The sequence below is a fragment of the Narcine bancroftii genome, chromosome 7 (assembly GCF_036971445.1).
Source record: "Narcine bancroftii isolate sNarBan1 chromosome 7, sNarBan1.hap1, whole genome shotgun sequence".
Taxonomy (NCBI): Eukaryota; Metazoa; Chordata; class Chondrichthyes; order Torpediniformes; family Narcinidae; genus Narcine; species Narcine bancroftii.
Window position 1 is genome coordinate 6017923 of NC_091475.1, and position 21712 is coordinate 6039634.

Sequence of the window (21712 nt, forward strand, 5' to 3'; positions counted from 1 at the left end):
CTGGGAAACGTAGTCTTGATCCCAAATGTGACCAAACCAAACGTTTGAATTATCAGCTATCTCCATTGGTCCTCCTTGACAACTGTATTCCATTAAAAATATAGTTTTGAGCAACCTCTGAAAATAGACCATTGGTAGATCATTATCTTTTATTCATATTTTCTTCCGAAGATTTTTAAAGTCGCCTTTAGCAAGGAGTGGATGTCCCCCCCCCCCCACTTCTTTGCACAGTATCTAGAATATGCAAAGATTTCTGAAGATTTTGCAAGTGCATTCTCAAAAGTAATGGCTACTCTTTCTGTTAGAGAAGTAATTATCATTTATCTGCACTTCAGTCATTTTTACTAGCGTTCCCATTTCACATTCTGTGGCTACGGATGAAATTCTTCCCTTATTCATTTTGATCCCATTTGTCTGCCCGAGTCCACTGCATTGCCAAACTACTCTTCTGTTTGATTTCTACCAGGATTCCCCTGTGTCAGATAATGTGCATGATCACAGAGTTCCTTGTTTATTCTCTCTGAAATAAATTACAGAACCTGAGATGCCAGCTACAAGCAGTCAGCTTTTCGACCCCATATCTGAACCTGATGACGTGGATACACAAAAAATCCCAGGTAGTTAATGATTGCTTAAAAGTCAAGGATACCTTTTTCAGCGTAATGCATGCCCTATGTTTCACCGTGTCCATCAACATGACGCTTTTCAATGAGAGCATGAATTGTTTTTCTAAGTTAGTTGGATGTAATATCTGGTAACTCTGGGAGTACTTGCATAAAAGGTATTTGTAGTTTTTCCAAAAAATGGGGTTGGTCTGTAAACGGTGTCTGGGTTTTGCTGCATTTCATGTTGCTTTTTTCCATATTCAACTCATTCCAAAAAAACTATAAATTCCACAAACTATATTTTCATCCCTTAATGACATTTTATATTTCATCATCTATGCAGTGTTCCTTTTGAAAATTGTTCATGTGGGCTATTTTATTTATGTTATCTAAAGACACCTGCTGGATTTTCTTTTCACTCGACTCGTTCTTTAACCGAGGATAGCACTGCCTGAGAATCTGTGAAAACTCTGCTTTGTGCCACATTTGCTGCACCAATGTGTTGTGTTTGAAATGGTTATTGCCTTGCCACTCACAAATATAGAACCTGAGTTGTTATTGCCTGCACTCACACTCAGTAGCAGACGTCCTTTCCAAGTACAGGTGTAAAACTTTTAATGACATCTCAGCGATGCTGCTGTTATACAAATTTCAAACATCAGGAGCTTTTGAGTAAGACTGAACACTGTCACTTGTCGAGTATTTCACTTTTAATGGGTAGTTTAAAATATGAGAATTTTTCACATCTAGTTTGTAGTCATTAACCGTAAAAAAAATGTACTTCGAGCTGCTTCAAATGTCAGCGGAATGCAGCACAGGAGGAAATAAGTTAGTAGGTAAGTAAATGCTTTCCATCTTGAAGTGCTCCACTGGTTTTTTTTTAAACTAGTGTGAGCTTTACTTTGGAGCGTTGGGTTGATTGTCGGTGATATTCGTGAAATACACTTCGGAGAAAGCATTCTGTTTCTTCTTTTGCTGTCCTGAAAGCTTTGCTTCTCCACAAGGTATAAGAACAAGGTATAAAAAAAACCCCAGAAAATGCCAGAAATATTTAACTCTGGATAATGACAATTCTAGGCAATGTCTCGAGTTGAGCTTCTGTCACCAAATTTTTTTAAGCTTCCTCCAACCATTCCTACCATGACATATCTGACCTTGGCCTTATCCATTGTTAGGGTGAGGCTAAACATAAACGAAGATCATATTCATCCTGGACAGCCTTAAACCTAATGGTACCAACATTGTTTTCTAATTTTAGGTAGCTCCCACCCACCTGATTCCACTGTTTCCATCTCTTCTTTACTTACTCTTGTACTCAATTTTTTCTCTTCCCATTTTTTATTTCTCTTGTCCTCTACCTCTCGCACCTTCTATCCAATCATTTCTGGGCCCCTCTCCAAACTTCTTTCCCCTTTTATATTTGTAATTTTACCTTTTAATCTTCATAAAGGGTTTTGATTTGGCATGTTTACTGACAATCTCAAGCCATGAACAGTTCCTGACTTGCTGAGTTCCTCCAGCAATTCTTCGATTCTAGATGATTGTTTTGCATTTCTATCTCCTCCAAGTTTTTGGTACCATCTTCTCACCCCCTTTGACATGGAATTTCTTGTGCCTTTTTGTTCTTTTTTTTCCTTCCTTCTCTCTCGATTTTAAAGTTAGTTTATCTTTAGTCCCCGTCCTAATGAAGATTTTGACTGAAACCGTTACTGCAGATTTCTTGCATATATCACGTCAAGGCTTTTGATTTCCTTTTTCCTATTCTGATGGTCATGGAATCACTTCAATTATTTCGCAGCGAGGATGTACTTTAATGCTGATCATTGACCCCCATCTGACTACAACCTACTGTAAATATTATTGCAGAATCAGGATCCGAGGGGACTCCGTGTTCAAAATGAGGATAGACAGCGGCCAGAGCAGGAAGAAGCAAAACATCAATCATGGGGAAATAAGACAAGATTAGAATACTTTGAGGGGGAAGGAAAAGTGAGAGAGGGAAGGATGCATGTGTATTTGAAGGAGGTGTTCCAGAGGATAATGAATTGCAAAGAGAAGGGGTCACCATGTATTGAGAATGAAGATACAGAGTAGGAGAGGAAAATAAAAGGAGAGATAGACACTTCCATTTATGTAGCATTTCAAGGTTTTTCATTTGCTATAAAAACTCCCAATCATTACACAGCAGCCTTGATGTTATTCTAGTTTTCCATTTACATGTTTGACAGTTGAGAATGGATGTGTGTCTCTAACTGTCCACCTTGTTTACTTTTCTCATTATTGGGGAAGGAGAATTTGTCAGCTTCTTTCTGATGATGCCTCAAGGAGAGGTTATTGCCTCAAGGAGAGGTTATTGCCTCAGGTCTCTTCCTGACGCTCTTTCCCACAGTTTGTCTGGATTTTCGCCTGCTGGATAAGTGTGTGCTGTGTGTACATGTATGCCACTTACAAAATAAATGTGTTTGACTTTTATCAAAGTTTGCAAATTGTCAGCTGACAGTATTTGCTTTCTCTGACATGCATTACAGAGCCTAACATGCGACCCTTCAGCATCTCTCCTGTCAATCCAAATCCTGAGTCTGTTTCTACGGATGTGGAGAGATTCACAGGTAGTCTGTCGCTGGCAGTATCATGTAACTTCAAATAATGTACAGAATTTATTTTTGTGGAACGGAATGTTTTGGCTTGAAATTGACGGATAGGTTGCTGTGGCAAAGTAGATGAAAATAGTGTTGCAGAGCATATTTTATGATCTAGTGACTGTAACATAGTATTTATATTGTCCTTTTACAATATGGTTTTTTATGTTGAATATCAAATGATCATTAATGTCATAGATGAAACTCTTTCTGAATTAATACGATGTAATTTGCCTGGTCTGCATAGGACAGACTGGATGACTTGGGGGACTTACCTGGTATTATTTATGTGTTCATGTTTTTTTCCAATGAAACTGCTGTGGCATTGTATAATATTTGCATTTACACACATTTTTCTGTGTTTCTGTGAATGACATTACAGAACGTCCTTCCAGTATTAGTTCATTTTCGTCCAGTTCAAATATGGTTTCCAAACCTGATACCATGGACTCAAAGTGGTTCACAGGTAGTTTATTAGACAGAGCTTGGAATGCTATTTTGCTGCCAATACCTGAAATGAGCCTATCCGTTGTGCACATGACATTCACGTGTGGTAACTACATTGTTGTACTAGTCCTCGCTCAAGTTCGGCCATGAGCATGTCCTTGCACAAAGTACGTTGTCCAGTCGATGGCTTTTTTTTCAATGTGGTACATCTGTTTGCTTTTGTGAAGTGCACTGGCCATCAAATGGCATGCAAATGAGTGTTCATTGCAACATGGTCAAAGATAATTCAGCCTGTCTTGCTTGGCACAATATTTAAAATCAAGGTGGACCATTGCTTGGAGGGTTTCCATTGTTCATCCATGTGGTGCCTTGTTCTGTTGTACTTCCACTTTGCAGATTATTGTAGTTTTGTGCCTCCTGCTTTAATCACACGAGTACTTGCAGCATGGGGTTTACGCATTGTACTTCATTCATTTTGTGGTATAGTTGCTATCTGGTTTCTAATCTAAAGTTCAGTCTGTCTACAATTTGCATGAATTGTGCTTTTGTGGCGATTTGAAGCTTTCCAGTGGGTTTTGAGAAAATTGCATAATTCCCAATATGAAGAAAATTTTCAAATCTATTTAAAAAGTGTTTTTTTTTTATTTAAAAAAAAACAGAATATCAGGAACCATCCTCCAGAGATGCATTTTACTTCAATCCACCCACAACTTCAGCACCTGATAACGTGGATAACAAACAATTTACAGGTAGTGCTATTAATAGATGTGGAATGTATATACCTGTTTTCATCAACATTATGCTCTCATGACCCAATATCAGTGTAGAAATATATTTGACTTCAGTGACCAACTTCAAGATCGGTGTGATATCACCGCCAAGCTGGCAGAGCCTTTGAAGACAAGGCTGAACACAAGAGATAAATGTACATAATTGCATCCTAACAGATGTCTGTTTATGGCAGCATTGATAGAGGTGACCAAGGTGCAGTACCTGTGCAGGCAGTCAAAGTCTTTGTTGCGCGCTGAGTGTACTCTTCATTGTGGCTCAACAGTGTAGACTCAGAACCACTCTGGCAGGTTACGTGGACAGCTAGTGGCAGCAGAAATCTACGCCACTTCATTTACAGGACTGCTAGAGACAGCTGAACTTTTAAATGGGCTGTTGAATCAAGCTGAGGATCAACTCTAATTAAACCAGGTGTGTAAATGGGCAGGTAGAGAGCAGCTCCTCGAAAATAAAAAGTGAAGTACCAACCTGGAGAATCCATGGCAGAGGTCTACTTGCATGCTAAACAGTAACACGACATGCAATTTACATTTGAAATTTAGACTTATGACACAGTAACACTCCCTCTGGCCCACAAGCCAGTGCTGCCCAATTATACCCAAATGACCTACAACCCCCGTACACTTTGAAGGGTCGGAGGAAACCGAAGCAGCCGGAGGAAACCCACGTACAAGCACCTTACCGACAGCGCTGGATTGGAACTCTGGTCGCCGGCGTGGCTAAGCACTGCACTATCTGTGCCGCAAGAGAGAGAGCGCCAAGTGATCTAACAGCCAGTGCATCAGATTACAACTCTGCGGTCCTGACCTATCGAGCTGCGAATGGCAATGGAGATTCAGCAGCTCGGAGGAGAATGAAAATTTCTATCCTCAACTTGGTCAAGTCCCAACATATAAACGCTTTCGGCTAAAAGGACTGCACTAAATCACCTTTTTGGGCTTTCTAGTTCTTCATCATCACAGAAGATGGCCTTCAGCTAACTTAATTCACTTAGTGTGACATCAGGAAATGGCTGAGTGCCCTGGCTGCAACAAAGACAATGGGATCTGACTACATTCAGACTACAGCGCTGAAAAGTTACATGTGATAAACTGCTCACATGTCGAGCTAATGTGTTCCAATGTGCTTAATACCACTGGAATCTTGACAGAATCATTCGTTCTCAAAGGGCTAATTTAATTTGTCTAATTATTGTCATTCAATCGTCATCCAAGTGAAGGAAGATTAATAGTGCCATTCATCCACAACTACTGATCAGTCGCCTGTCTAAAGCCCCTTTTACACTTGCCAGTGATCCCAGGAATTGAATGCCTATCGGCCTTTAAAGTGGCAAGTGTGAAAGCAAAACCAGCTCAATGCCGGTGTCAGATGACATCATCTCACGCTAGGGATTGCCAGCCTCAGCCCCTAGTACAATCCCCGGCATCTGCAGTCGCCGGCATTGAGATCAGGCAAGTGTGAAACGGGTAGCAACATTGAAGGCACTTCCTGTTAAAGTTAGAACAGACCAAACGCAGGGGATAAACCCTTGCGAGTGCGAAAGCGTTCAGTGTCCCGGTTAGGAGTGGTCTAGTGTGAAAAGCCAAATGCCCATTGCTATCCCGGGACACTGAACAGCTGATTTACCCAGATGCAAGTGTCAAAGTGTTCAGTGACCCGATTAGGAATGGTCTAGTGTGAAAGGCCAAACGCCCCCATTCCTATCCCGGGACACTGAACGGCTGATTTACCGGGATGCAAGTGTGAAATTCTTCAGTGTCCCGGTTAGGAGTGGTCTAGTGTGAAAGGCCAAATGCCCCCATTCCTATCCCGGGACACTGAACGGCCCATTTACCAGGATGCGAGTGTGAAAGGGGCTTCTTTTAGGGTTTTTGGGCCACTCACTTTGAGATGTCATCTCACCCTTGATTCACATGTGGACAAAGTGCTGAATTCTAGAGAAGGTGAGAGTGAGTCCTATGGTATCAAGGTAGCTTTTGACTAGTAAGGCATCGTTGAACCCTGATACACCCATGCTCAATAGGTATTAAGGGGAAAACACTCCAGTGGTTGGGGTCCTGCCAGTTGCCGAGGTAATTGTTATCCCTGTCCAAAGAAATCACTGTGGAGGTTCTCGAGGATGGTGTCCTATGTTATTCCTTGGACTCTCTTTCAATGACTTTTCTTCCATGTTGGACATGGTCTGTTCGGTGATGAATGCACATTATTTAGTTCTAGTTGCCACTCCTCAGCAGAGGAAATGGCCCATGACTGTACTGCCAAGAGTTGGACACAAACAAGGTAAGAGGCAATTGATAAATAGGCAAGTTACATTCATCCACAAAAGTGCCAGACAATCACCATCACCAACAAGAGAAAGCCTAACCACTTTTTCTGGGCATTCAGTAGCATTGCCATTGCCGAGTCTCCATCATCAACTCTTGTGAGGGGTGACCATCAGCTAGAACCTTCCTGATCCAACTACATTTGCCATGTAATTCGAGGAGTCGGTCAGAGACGGGATATCCCACTTGGAGGGACTCCCTTTCAATAACAGTGGTCCTCAACCTTTTTCTTTCCACTCACTGTTAGTTATCCCTAGGCCATCGGTGCTCTGTGATGAGTAAGGGATGGCTCAAGGTGGGATGTGGGTGGGAAGGGAAGGTTGAGAATTACCGCTCTAGACCCAATAGTTATTGAAATATTTTATTTGAGAAAAATTGTCATTGGCCCGTTTCCTTTGGAGTTAGGAAACCCTGCACATAACGAGTCAATGAGGTACGATTAAAACAGTGGTTTTCAAACTTGTCTATAAACCACAGCACAGGAATGTGATGGAATACTGTCCACAGGCCTGGATGAGTGCAATTTTAACAATTCTTAAGTTCAACACCACTTGGGGCAAAGCAGTCCACCCGCCAAGAAAATATTCTTCAAACGTTGGTGCACCACGACCATACTGTATCCCGGGTGTAAAGTGCACTGTAGTTACTAACTTAAGTGATTCTGATGGAACTTAAATCAAACTTACAACTCACTAAAAAAGCACAGGGGGCAGCAACTGCATGGAAATGATGCCCATTTGCAGATTATCTTGCAAGTCATGCACCATGAATATATGGAAGTAATCCCAATATTTCTTCAATCTGCTGGTACTAAATCTTGAATCTCCCACTCTAATAGAATAGTTTCACCAAAATGATGGCACCAATTCAAGAAGGTTGTTCACAAACCCATAGTCAAGGGGCAATTTGGAGTAGTCCATAATGCTGGTTTGCTCGAAAATGAGGCTGAAGTCGAAGATCAGCCGTGATTGTAATTTAGGTTCAAGTTTAAGCATTGAGAACTGTAGAAAACGCATGGTAAATGCAAGATTTTTTTCATCAAAAATGGAAAGATAAACATTTAATTTCAGGGCATTTTCAAGCAGTATCAAATATTTGCCGCATCCACCATTTGAAAAGGACCAATTTGGCATAGGGAGTGGTATGGTATCAGGGGCAAGGTGATTCATTAAAAAAAAAGAACATTTATGAAATTAATTAGCAACATTATTGTCGTCCTGGAGAAGATGACAATCATTCAACAGTTCAATTTGAGAGAATATTGCAAGGGTTGACCAGAAGGATCTTTTTTTTTAGGAAGATGGCAGAAGCATCTGTTGAGAACATTTTTTTGCTGACTAAAGATCATCAAAGACTAAAATGTGCTTGCATCTTGCCAGAATGGAGAAAATGTCTGTGGAGGACTTTGTGGAGCCTTGAAAGTAATTGTGTTACAAGCCCAGAGGATTCTAAAACCCAGCAGCAATAGAAATTCACCAAGACAAATGGTTACATAAGTGAAAGTTACTTATAATTTTCTTTAAACATGGAAACAGGATCAAACTTTAAATTATTACTATTAACTTAACCCCCTTCTAATTCTAAACGTACATGTATGTAATGTGTACAAGTTCAAAAAAAGTTCTTTGATTCACAGTCCAATCTCACTTCTCTCTCAGGCAATTCTTATACTGTGCACAGAATTTAACATTTATGAATCTTCACAGGCTTTGGTGCTTGAAAGGTAAATGGTTACCGCCCAGGAAGGGTCTTGTTGGTTTTCAGAGAGTGGTTTGTTGCTCGTTGGACACCCACGACTGATTCCTTCTGATCAGTCACTTCAGTGTCTTGCCAAAGCAACTTGCCCCTCATCAGGATTTTCCAGATGATAACCTCTTTCTTTCAGGTCACCACCCCTTATTTGGGGCAAAACATTATACAGCCAGCCATCTCCTCTTGTACGGAGCACAAGGGCTTTGAATAGGCTGAACTCAGAACTCACAACCCGTCTTCAAAATGGGGTTTCAAACAAGCTTCCAAAAGTCATTGCAGAAAACCAGCAGTCACTCTCTCTCTCTCTGCCACACTTCGAGAAAAAAAACCTATTTGACTCTCTCTGTTTAAAAAAAACCATATGACCTTCCTAAAACAACACACTCCACCAAAATACCTTGCTGACCCCCAAAATCAATTGATGAGAGATTGTTTCAGTTTCCCGAAATGGGCCCTTCCATTGGCACCTTGTTGTGAAAATATCCAGCACAGGAGTCTATTGTCTTTACAGACTTGTAGGCACCACCTTATGCATAACTCATGCATTTTAAAATGGGATCTGTTTTGAAGTGTTTGTATCTGTTTATGACCTACTCTACTCCCACAATCTATCTCCTTCAAAAACATATCTATACATAATATAAAATATAATCTGTCACAATTGAAGTAGTATCTTTAGATATTTTATTCCTCCCATTTATTTTGCTTAACCAGGTAGTAGCCGTGTGTTGAGAAACCTGGAGTCTGTTGCTTGGCACTCTATTTCACTAAGTTAATGGAAGGTACATCAACTGGGTAGACCGCCAGCATGGGACATGTGCACAAAGTGAAGAGGGCAAGTTTAGGAGAGACATCGGGGGTAGTTTTTTTTTTACACAGAGAGTTGTGGCTGCCTGGAATGCCTTGCCAGGGGTGGTGGTGGAGGCTGAAACATTGGGGGTATTTAAGAGACTCTTAGACAGACACATGCATGAAAGGAAAATAGAGGGTTATGGGGTAGGGAGGGTTTAGTTTTTATTTGAAGGAGTATATAGGTCAGCACAACATCGAGAGCAAAAGGGCCTGTATTGCGCTGTATTGTTCTATTCTCTCCTGCAGTATAAATAAGCTGTAGTTAAAAGACAAGATTTTAATTAATGTTTACTGAATGAATTACTGTATATTTTGGCATACAAGTCGAGTTGTGAAACCCTAAAAATTTCTCATGGTGGGGGGGGGGGGGGTTGACTTATACACTGGATATACTTCTGAGACCTTAAATTCACCGAATAAAACCTGATTGGCGTCGATTCAGCATATAAGTCAGTGCTGGAATCACCTCCCCACCGCCAGCGCCGCCGGTCTCTGACACCTCCCCATTGATGGGCGCCACCATAACCGCTCCTACTTGGGGCACTGAGATCGCCATCGCTGCTCCCGCCTGGTAGACCGAGGTTCCATCTCTTGCTGTGAGCACGATGTCACCGCTCCAGTTCCGTGGACCGTCGTCGCTGCTGTCCGGTAGGCCCAGGTTATTTTTTTAAAACTTATTTTATTTGTAGCTTTGTTACTTGCGAATGGGGTGTTTTTAAAAATGTTTGGTTGCTCTTGGAAGGCCCAAACAGCCCGAAAAATGAGGGTCCACCTATACGCTGGATGTAACATAAAACCATTAAAATGAGGCTAATAAAGGAGGGGAGGAGTCGACCTATCTGCCAGTCGACTTCTACGCCAAAATATGCGATAAACATTCACTATTTGCTTATTCAGACAGTTGGTGTTTAAATATCCCAGAGGCTTTGATAGTTCATTGGTTAGAGTTCTGACCTTGTAAACTAGGGGTCACGAGTTCATTCCTTGCTGGGACCTAATCTCTGTGAGGGGCACTGGACAAAGTGGTGACTCTCTGTCTTCCTTAAGTTCAAGAATTTCATGTTATTAGGTGACAATACTGGAACCTTTACCTTCACTTTGCAGGATTGTATGAAATATAAGTTCTCGTATAATCAGATATGTGATCCTTGTTAACACCAGGAGCATTTGAACAAAATGACCATCGTGTGACAGTTACTTTCTTTCAAAACTATTTTACCATAATTTACATTTCCTCTTGTCTTTAAAACATATGCGATGACTAATGAATATTTTCAGTAATTTATTTTCCATTGGGATGAAAACTCACGTAACTAATACCATTTATTTTCAATTGTGATATTTTCACAAGTCTTAAAAGTATGTCTCTGTAAACTTGGGAGTTGCCTGAAATGAATGCAGTAGGAAAACAACTTGAAAGGAGTAAAAGTTTTGGCATTAAATTTCATGTTAAAGTTAATTTGGATTCTCTCCTAAGCCACAATGTCCAGATCCCATTTTGGAGATGTTTAGAGAAAGGGCACTTTCAATCAATATTTTGTCCTTTTTCTAGGCAAACCTGAAGAATTCAATGAATGATGTACATTAATTAGTGTGTCCCCTGCAACCGTGTCTGCCTGTCCCGCATCGGACTTGTCAGCCACAAACGAGCCTGCAGCTGACGTGGACATTTACCCCTCCATAAATCTTCGTCCGTGAAGCCAAGCCAAAGAAGAATTAGTGATATGCCATAGACATGGACCAGACTAGTGTTATACTAATACTGAAATTATTAACAGACTATAACCACCTCTAAACTGGCCAGTGGGAAAGCATCTCCATCTGTTATACCAGTAGGGTGGAGTATCTCTACGGCCATAGCCAATAGTAAGCGGTCAGTATCATATGCCCCCACATTACATTATCACATTTAGTCAAAGTTTAACCGTGTTCATGCTCTCATATTTATTGTTAATACCCCACACCTGTTCAGGAAGTAAAATGATCATTTGGCTGTGGCCATTAATTCTCTGGCCTGTTACGTGCAGTTATTAAATCTATCAAAGTTTAATGCAGTAGAGTTTTGAGCAACAGAAGGAACAGGTTGTATTGAAATGGGATAGGGAAGCTCAATTAATGTAATTGTTTAGCCCTATTGTATACTGTTTACATGCTTGAGGCGCTACATGGAAAACTTCTTTCATATGTTCTTGTCACAGAATTTGCTTTTTGTTTTGACTAAATTGCAGAACATGTGGTTGAGTCCACCACCAATGCACTTTTCACCACATCAAATACAATTTATGAAACCGATTCACCACAGCGGGAGCAGATTTCAGGTAGCATGTAGATGTAGCATGGATGCACACGTCCTTGTTCTGTCCACCACTGGAATGCAGACACATTGTCTCTCTGCTTTCGTGCTTTTGATAGAAAGTGGCAACTGCATTGCTAAGGCAATCTGCAGTCACAAAGAGCAATAACTTTGAGGATTTTGTAAGCCAAAAAATAATTTCAGGATTAAGCAATTCTATGTTTTAGAATGTACGAAAGAATTTCACGTTCGACAATGCCAATTTGCATGAATCAAATTATCAAATTATGATTTTGCATGGAAGTGAAAGTTATAAATGCTTCAAGTTACTCCAGGGGATTTGCTTAGCTTGATCAATGTATTCTATCATGCTTGGCCACTGCTCTGCATCTGTTTACCTGGTTGCGAGTTAAGTTTGATACAAGTTTTTTTTTCATTTGTCTTCTATCTTATTTGATATACAAGTGCAGTCTAGTTGATTAAAGAGATGTTTTATTTATTTGTATTCCCTGAATAAGTTCCAGAATTTGAGAAACCATTTTTGACCATCCCACCATCTAAAAACGATGACATGGAGCCTAGACAATCCAAAGGTATTCTCGATGGGAAACATAAACGAGCCTCGATTACTTCAATGTGCCAATTTCCTTGCTTCATTGACGTGCCTAAATGTCACTGATGTTGTTGGTTTTATTTTAAAATTAAATTAAATTTAGACGCACAGTGCGGTAACAGGGCAATTCAGCCCACAAGTCCGGGTCGCCCAATTTACACCCCGTCAGCCTACACCCCCAGTACGTTTTTGAACAGTGGGAGGAAACGGAGCCCCCCTGGGAAAACCCACCCAGACACTGGGAGAATGTACAAACTCCTTGCAGACAGCACGGGATTCGAATCCCTGTCCGATCCGGATCACTGGCGTCGTAAAGGCATTGTGCTAACTGCTACGCCAACCTTGCCTTAAATTCAAAATGATCTTGGGAAAACGACAATTAGAATGTTTACATGAAGGAGATTTCCAATCAATGGAATGTATTTTGTAGTGAAGTATTCAAGATGCACAGGTACATTTTGAAACATTGTGTAAAGTGTTCAGAATTCAGAACCATTTGCCTTCTGAGATTGGAAATGGTTGATTGTGATATAGATCAGCCATTCTCAACGAGAACCACAGCACATTTAAAAGGGGCCACGGACTGAAATCCTTACTAAGGGAGGCCCCAGGTACATAGGGGACCATGGAATCTGAACAGATTAAACATTTTTTTTGGGGGGGGGGGGGAAGGAAATGGACTTTGCTGCTAGGCTTTGGTACATAGATGCCAAGCAACATTGGGGGCATTTGGAGACAGCCTAGAATGACCTACAGTAGATAAAGAAGAAAGTTAACAAAGTTTTCCGTGTTCCTTGCTTCAAGGACCAGCTTTGGCTATTAATTGCCTTCCATGTAGTTTTTCCCTCTTGTTCTATCACCTTCAGTTCCAGGAAATAAGTTTGCAGGTTGAAAAGTCTTGCTTCTTATTTCTCGCGTCTGCAAGTGTCCACATTTTGCTTCGGGTTTTCGTGACGGGTAGTGAATGTACTTCTCCTTCTGCTAGCTTTTATTGAAGAAGGTATGTATTGGTCATTATTTATCATAAAATTTAAGCTGACTTTTAAGCTAACCCTTGTAAGAAGTGTTTTCACTCTGTAACAGTTCATTTTTGTTACTTTCAGAAGTAATTTTACCCAGGAGCGGCAAATATGAAGCAGTACTCAGTGGAATACATATCATATGGTTTCATTACATCTCCGCAAAACCCTTCTCTGCCCATGTGTTTGATTTGTTGGAAAACATTAAGGAGAACCGTGCTCCATTCGAGAACCTAGTTGCCTGTACTACTGATGATGCCCTCTTCACTGTCTGGACAATACAGAGGGTTCGTCACGCGCCTGAAAAAAAATGTTATACCTTCAGCATTTCCTCCTTGCGTTATTCATAGGGAACTTAGTGGCTAAAAAAGATGCTTTCAATTGACATAAAGTCTGTAGACTTGATAAATCTCGTCCCCTTCAAGACTGTTTATCCCGCAGCTGTATGAAGAAAATGACAACCCTTTCCAGACGCTGCGCTGAATACCTGGGAGAGGCGGCTGTCCAAAGGAGATTGTCCTCGTCATTTTATTGCACTCTGAGACATAATTGTTTCTTTCTCATGACAAGCATGGAGGAAATTTCGTTGATGCAAAGGGAGACTTTTAAAATCTGTTTTAGAAGGCAGATATCTTATTGAGCAAGACCTTTCAGAGTAAACAGGGTAGATGGTAAAGAAGCCTTGAAATGCTCAAAGTTTATTGGAGCACTATCAGATGTTGGGAGTTTTTACAATTTGCAAATCTGAACACGAGTGCAGAGGCACTGAAGTACGATGACATTAAAATTGATCTGCAGCATCTAGGATCGGGGTGGGCAACTTTTTAATTTTTAATTTAGACAGACGGCATGGTCATAGCCTATTTCAGCCCACGAACCTTTGCCGCCCAATTAACCTACACCCCTGGTATGTACTTGTGGGCTGAAATGACCTGTGACCGTGCTGTATGTGTAAATTAAAAATGAAAAGATTGGCCTCTCCTGATCTAGATCAAATGCACAAAGACCTGCAAGAGAGTTTTAATGACTTGTTAGACCTCTCTTACTGGATATTAGGTCCATTTGACGAACAACCCACTGACGTTGGCGAGAGAGTTTGATTGATCTTCAGGGTGATAAATAGCTCAATTGATTTAAAAAAGAATTTTGGGTTAAGAGCGACCTGCCAAATAGATTTCCAAAACTATGGGAAAAAGCCAGAATGTTTTTTCATTACCTTTCCCTCAACACAACTAGTGGAATGTAGATTCGGCAGGGTAGTTTCCTTGGCAAAATCCAGAAACAGATTTGATATCACAAGAGGTGGCCTTCGACTTTCACGACACCAAGTTTGGAGCCGGGACAACAAGAAACTTCCACAGGAACACCAAGCTCAAGGACCTGACTTTAAATAAGTTCATTTAGAAGAATTATTTTAAAAAGTTCTTTGTTATTAAGTTTTCGCATCCTCAAGTTTATGGTTAAGCTTCCCTAATGGCTCATTGGGTACAAACCATTGCCCTACAAGAATCTTAAAAAATTTATTGTAATATATTTGATCATGTTTTCTTCTTTCCTTCATGTTCAATAAGAATGATTTCCTATTTGTTCTGGAATCATGCTCAGAGTTAAAGCTTTTTCTTTTTACCTCATAATTTTTAAAATGTTATTTATGTGGTCTGCAGGAGAGGAAACAAATTAAACGAGCGCTTCACAGGGAAGTTGGTGGGGTGGGGGGGGGGAGCATAAACTTTGAGCAGAGTACTAAGGTGGCCACAGCCAAAAAGAAGGTTGAGAATAGCTGAGGTAGTGAGCTGAATGCGGCCAATGGCAAAAGGAAATAAATTCTTGAAAAGAAGTAGTGGAGGAAAGTATGATGAGGGTTTCAAAGAACAAAATACTGCAGCATATGAACTTCTTTTTCAGCTGTCGTCATCATCATTTCCTACGCAGCACTCTGCTTTCCTTGTTCCTTTGATGTTCATTCACTGGAGGCTTTCGCCATAGTCTGCCTTTATTGTCTTAGGTTCACGAGCCGCTGCTTTCCATTTGGACAAGAAAATCAGCATTTGGTAGAAGATACGAACAAAGTAAATGGAAGCAGAGCCACACTCACGCTCCAAAGATCATTTGGCTGATCCACATTTTAGGATCACCTTCATGTCCTAGGTCCATGGCCCTAGATTTCTCAAACGTTTAAAATGTATCAGGTTTATCAACTTTAAGTTGAGTAATAATGATTTTGTGAAATGGAGCTATCAATCGAAACAGAAATGATATTCAAATATCTTATTGCTCATGTTGTGGTTGAACACAGAACCAGGCTCTGACTGTCCTGTTCTATTGTTCCATTAGCACTGTTTAATAATGTTGCATTGCAGAATTTCAGACGGTCCTTTACTTTCTATAGAGCTATGGCATTTGTCCTAGTTATCATGTACATTTCACCAGTATATCTCTAATGTAATCCTTATCATTTGTAATTGAGCCTCTCTAATAAATTGGGGTGCCACATGTTGAATGAAATTAGGCCTTCTCACCGCAAAATAAAGTCTAAGATAGTTCACGTGCATTTTTTTTTTTGCTGCTTGAACGCATGCAGGTACTCCCTGGCCTAGGACCCTATTTCGGACTGAAATATCGGTCGTATCTCGGAATGGACGTACGTCAGAATTTACATGTTGATGTTGTATTTGATGAACTATAACAGGGATACAGGGCATGTAAGAACCAAAATGACCACACTTACCTTGTTAGATGGCGTCCCAGGGTCCATGGACTGGGCGTGGCCATCTTGATTCCCGGGCGAATGTCGGTTAGCGCATGCGCGAGAGTTAAGGGTGCAAATTCAATATCGTTAGGGCGCCAACTGAACTCCACCATGCATGTGCCCAGGAACCAAGATGGCCGCGCCCACCCGCAGACCCCAGGACACCGACTAACAACGTAAGTATGCACATTTTGGCTCTTGCATGCCCTGTATCCCTGTTAGAGTTCATCAAATACAACATAAACTGTGTAAAGTTTCTATTTTTCTTGAACAAATTTTTGGTCGTATGTGTGGATGGGGGTAAGTCACATAGGTCGCAAATCAGGGAGTGCCTGTACTAGTTTTTCTTCCTTCTGATTTATTTTTATTTATGTAACATTGTTGGCTACATCACAAGCTGCATGTTCTCTTCTGTTATATTTGGAAAAATGTTAGCTATTTTTCTCAGTGCAAGAAATGTTTTCATTTTTTTTCAATGCACATGCTAGAAGCTGAGGTATCACCATTCACTACGGGTAAAGTCTTCATCATTTCAAGTGCAACTACTGATGCAGATGCCAAGGGCCAACAGTTATTTGCAGGTAATTTGAATACCTACAGCAAAAGGCATGTAGCATTTGTTGGAAGATAGGTTGTTGGCATCTCTGAACTCGAAGTAAACACAAACTCACCCCAAATTTCTCCAATGCTGGCTTCATTGTGAGATGTAGTAAACATGATGGTCAAGAAGTTTAGATTGGCAGTCAATCAGGAAAGAGAGCCTTTGGAGGAGACCCAATTAAAAAAAAAAATTGACATCAAAGATTTAAGTACGAGAGTGAGCCCTCTTGCTTTCAGTATATAGTAAGCTGGTGAGACAGTATCTGGATTATTGTGTATGTCTGGTCACCCTAAAGAAGAAGAGGACATTATAGAAGTGCTGCAAAAATACACTGGATTAATTCTTGGGATTGTGTGTTTTTCACTTGAGGCAGGATTAAATGCACTCGGTCCGTGCTTTGTCGAAGTAATCTCATTGACAGCTATGACATTTTTCTGTGACTTGATAGCGTAGATCAAGAGGTGAGTTTTTTTCTAGGCTGGATGCCAAAAACAAGAGACCACACAATCAAAATAAAAGGTCAGTCAGGATAAGAAATGCCTTTACCCAGATGGTTTTTGGAAATCTCTGAGAGGGTTGTGCAAGTTCAGTGGCCCAATGCATTCATGATTGAAAAATCTTTAAGGGATTCAAAACACATGGAGTTGGTATGAGAAAATGACTCTGAGGGAAAATATCAGACACGATCTAACTGAATGACGGAGTATTCTGAATGGACAACTTCACTTTCTATTTATTAAGTGAGGGCAAAGAGTAAGAACATGATGCTGGAGAAACTCAGCAGGTCAAACGCTGTCCTTTATGGAACAAAGATAAAAGGTACAGAACCAATGTTTTGGGCTTGAGGCCCTTCAAGGTAATGTTGGTTCTATATCTTTATCTTTGCTCTATAAAGGACTTTGACCTGCTGAGTTTCTCCAGGGTTGTGTTCTTACTTCAATCACAGTGTCTGCAAAATTTTACATTTTACTTCTATTTCTCGTGATCAGAGAAAAAGGGGGATGAAGAATTAAAAGGAAATATGAGAGATGTCTGGCAGTCTTTTTGTTCAAACAGATAAAAGGTGGTAAGAGAGATGTGGTCAATGTTTGACCATGAAAGGGAGTGATGTATGAAGCCTGAAGACATCAATGAATCAGAACAGATCTGGCAATTCAAATTTTGGCACCCGTGAGGCCCAGTGGATCATTAACAGTGAGACTTCCACCACAATCTGTGCATTGTTAGCTGGCCTATCCCTCACACTGACATTATAATCAAGGTAGAAGAACCATCGTGGTTCAGTTGGAAGCTTGCAGAAGTGTCAATAACATCAGACGTTCAGTTGCCATCTTTGTGAATCTGAAGAATGGTGTTACATCCATGATAAACCAGCACATACTAGATACATCTCAGTTGTCCCACGCAACTAATCAAACTTTATTCCTTGGAGCGAAGAGGAGTGAAGGGAGGTTTGATAGAGGTTATAGACAGCAGATGCGAGTCGGTTTTATCCACTTAGATTGGGGGAGATAAATACGAAACATCATAGTTTAAAGCTGAAAGGGGAAAGGCTTGGGGGAACATTAAGAGAAAGTTCTTCACTCAGATAATGTGGAATGAGCTGCCTTCTGATGTGGTGAATAGGTTTTAAGAATAAATTGTATAAATACATGGATGGGAGGGGTCTGGAGGTGTGTGGAATGGGAGCAGGTCAATGGGACTAGTGGGCAGAACAGACTAGATGGACTGAATGGCCTGTTTTCTATGCTGTGGCATTCTATGGTTCTGCTGTCATCTACCCAATGAATGGAGGTGGGCTGCTGATAAGCACCAATGTTATGTTAAAGTTAGGAGTTATGCATTCACAACCGTGGTCAGCCAAAAATGCCAAGTGGATAATTTATCTCTGCCTCCTCCTGAGATCCCCATCATCACCAGACATTAGCCAATTTGATTCACTCCACAGTTAATAGCACTGGATATAGCAAAGACAATGGGGCCAGAGACATCCCGCCAATATTCACAAAGACTTACACTGAAGCACCAGCTCTGCTTCATCGAAATTGTTTCGGAACATTTACCGTAGAAGTGTTTCCTTGAAAATGGTTCCTTGATGACTGGCTCACAAAAAACCAATATGGCTCAGAGCCACACAATCAGTCCACACTCTACTGAGTGATAAAGCCATCATTAACGGTGCTCTCACATGGCATTCACCAATAACATGCTAGCCACTGCCCAGTTTGGATTTTGCCACAGCCCCTGTTTCAGTATTTGCTGCAAGATTAGTGCAAAAGTATGCCACAGAGCTGACTTTCAGAAGTTGAGTGAGATTTACCATCCCACATCAAATTGTTGCATCAAGACTCCTGGTAAACATGATCAGTGACCAAGATCATGTTTGGAGTTGTATGTCACCAAAAGTAAGATGCCTGTGGGTGATGGGGATAAATGATTCCATCCGCCGGACATGTTCATTCCTCGGGAGTGCCCCAGCCCAAGCTATCTTCTATATCACTCTTCGAGGATAACATCATAGTGGGGTTGGGCCCTGATGATTGCACAATGTTTGCACGTCCTCAGCAAATGATGCAGACCTTGCTGGCATGCATAAAGGCCCAGGTGATGTTCAGGCATGAGCAGAAAGTGACAACAATCTCACACACTGGTCAATGACCATCTCAAGAAGAGAGCACCAAGCTACCCTTCTCGCCCAATGGCGTTACCATCATTGGGTTCTTCATCATTAACATCCCGGTGCTCACCAATGCTGAGAAGCCTAAACTGATTTCAGCCATATAATAATGTGGATTGAAGAGCAGGTCAGAAACTGGGTATTCTGAGTGAGTGACTGATTCCCGTTACTTTGACAACATTCCGCCATCAATGAGGAACAGTGGAATGCTCTCCAGATGCCCTCAGAATCCTTCCCTTCATCAAGAGCAAAACAGCCCATTTGAGCAACAGCCCATTCACTACCTTAGACATTCATTCCCTAATTAGGTACGAATTTAAGACTTCCGGAGCAAAGCCAATTTGAATATTTAATTACAGATAGATTTATTGAGAAATCTATTACCCATACGTATATAAAATTGCAAGATACTATGGGGGAAGAAAGGATTTATATAAATCTAAACAAAGATGGGAAAAAAATTGAAATGTACAAATTTATTCCCTCTACTTGTGCAATGCAGCTGCAATGTTTTCCGTCCAGAAAATGCACAACATTTTCCGGATGCCAAGCAGGGTGGCTCTACTTTGACGTCAATTCCCAACGCAAGACCTCTAGAATCAAGGAGAACTAGAGGAGCCTATCCATGGTAGATCACCATCTGGAGGTCCCCTGCCAAATCTCACAACATCTTGACATGAAAAAGAATTGTTCCTTTGTTCCCTTGGATCGAAAGACGTGAACTCTCTGTCTAGCAGAATTGTGGGAATACCTTCGACGACAGGATTATTGTAGTTTACGTAGCCTGCAGTGAATGTGTTAGATCGAGTAATTTATAATTTTCCTTCACATAATCAAGTTTCAGGTTTTCTTGACAGTGTTACAGACAACAGCCAGATTTCGGAACCAACAGTTGAACATATGTATGTAACTCATGCAATCTCTGATTAACTTATTTGTCCAAGTACTTAACATCTGTTTTGAATCTGTTGAATGACTAATTTTAAAAATGGACCAAGAGCATCAAGTTCAGACACAAAACAGAAATGTAACTTGTTTAAGGCAATGAATCCTTTGTCATCCTTTAATAAGTCAGGGCAAGAACTGGCAGTTTAAAAAAAAATCATTGCAGTTGATTTCCAACAATCTGCCATTGGCCGACAAAGTAGATGTAATAGGAAAGAGTTGGAATTTTGAGTGTGAGGCCATGTTTAATTGTAAAAGAAAAGACTGCAGATGCTGGAAATCTGAAATAAAGTGCTGGGAATAATCATCGTATCAGTTAATATTTGTGGAGAGAGAAAGAGAGCTGAAGTTTCAAGTTAATGACCATTTTGAATGCCCAAAGCAAAACAACCATCTGATCCTTCAGTCTGGCGTCAATTAGAGTAGAAATGTTCTGCTATCAGTGTTAATTACTCTTACTATTAGCTTGTATTTCTCGTGGGTACGAGGCACCAAACATGAATCTAATTTATTCCGACCTTCCACGCATGCTGCAAGATATCACTCATTATGCACAAGTCATCGTCCAATAGCATTGACCTAAATCCTGCAGCAGATTTTTCTAGGTGACCACAATGGCAACAGGAAATAGACTCTGAGTTGTCCTACCTCAGGTGCTTTGGGAGTTCTCATTCAGACTAGCAAATAGAAAATGACAGCCATTGCAAGATGTTTCTTCTACTCCACAAAAATGCATCCAGCTTGCCTTTCTGCATCCTGAAACCAGGGGAAGAGTTAGGTCTGAGGTACTGTGCACATTAAGCATGTCAATTATTTTGTGTAGGACATCAGGCTATTATGAAGAGCACTGAAATAAATTGCTGGTCGACTTGCTCTAAGAGTTGTTTGCTTTCTATAGGAAACTGTCATTTGCAGCTGGTGTCATTTTCTGAAGGAAAGTCAATATTTTGTGTTTCTTCTGTAGATGTAGTTGGTACATCCCTCATACAGTAGAAAATGCTTACTATCAGATGTTGCAGATGTTTTCTGATATGGCTTGGAATTACGCAGGAGCCTAGGAACATCATGTTATTATGATCTTACTTTTATTGGTTTCTGGCAATGTGTCTTGCCCATCTTGACACGCAGATGTCCAGGCCAGTTCTTTGCATCTGTGTTCTTTAGGGCTCTTCACATTGTCATCATTCAAACACTGGGATCATTAGATTGCAAAATATTATATTTGACTTGTCATTTATTACATGATCCATGTTGAATGCATGAATATATTTTCACAATCTCATTAACTATTAAGAGAACCCAGCATTAATATTTAATTATGATCCAGAAGAAAGACTATTGATTGTCCGATAGACTAGATTTGATTAATTAATAATGAGGTAAGTTCTGCAGATATACACTTAAGTT

At 40.6% G+C, this 21712-nt stretch overlaps 1 protein-coding gene and 1 long non-coding RNA gene across 3 annotated transcripts in view; both read left to right on the forward strand.

The window, feature by feature from the left end:
* LOC138738437 (target of Nesh-SH3-like) overlaps nucleotides 1-21712 on the forward strand; it is a 207561-nt gene that overhangs the window by 85794 nt on the left and 100055 nt on the right. The gene's annotated exons all lie outside the window — the stretch shown is intronic.
* LOC138738447 (uncharacterized) lies at nucleotides 3629-11706 on the forward strand. Its single transcript, XR_011341549.1, has 3 exons — nucleotides 3629-3710; nucleotides 4351-4440; nucleotides 11637-11706. It is a non-coding gene; the product is annotated as an uncharacterized lncRNA (long non-coding RNA).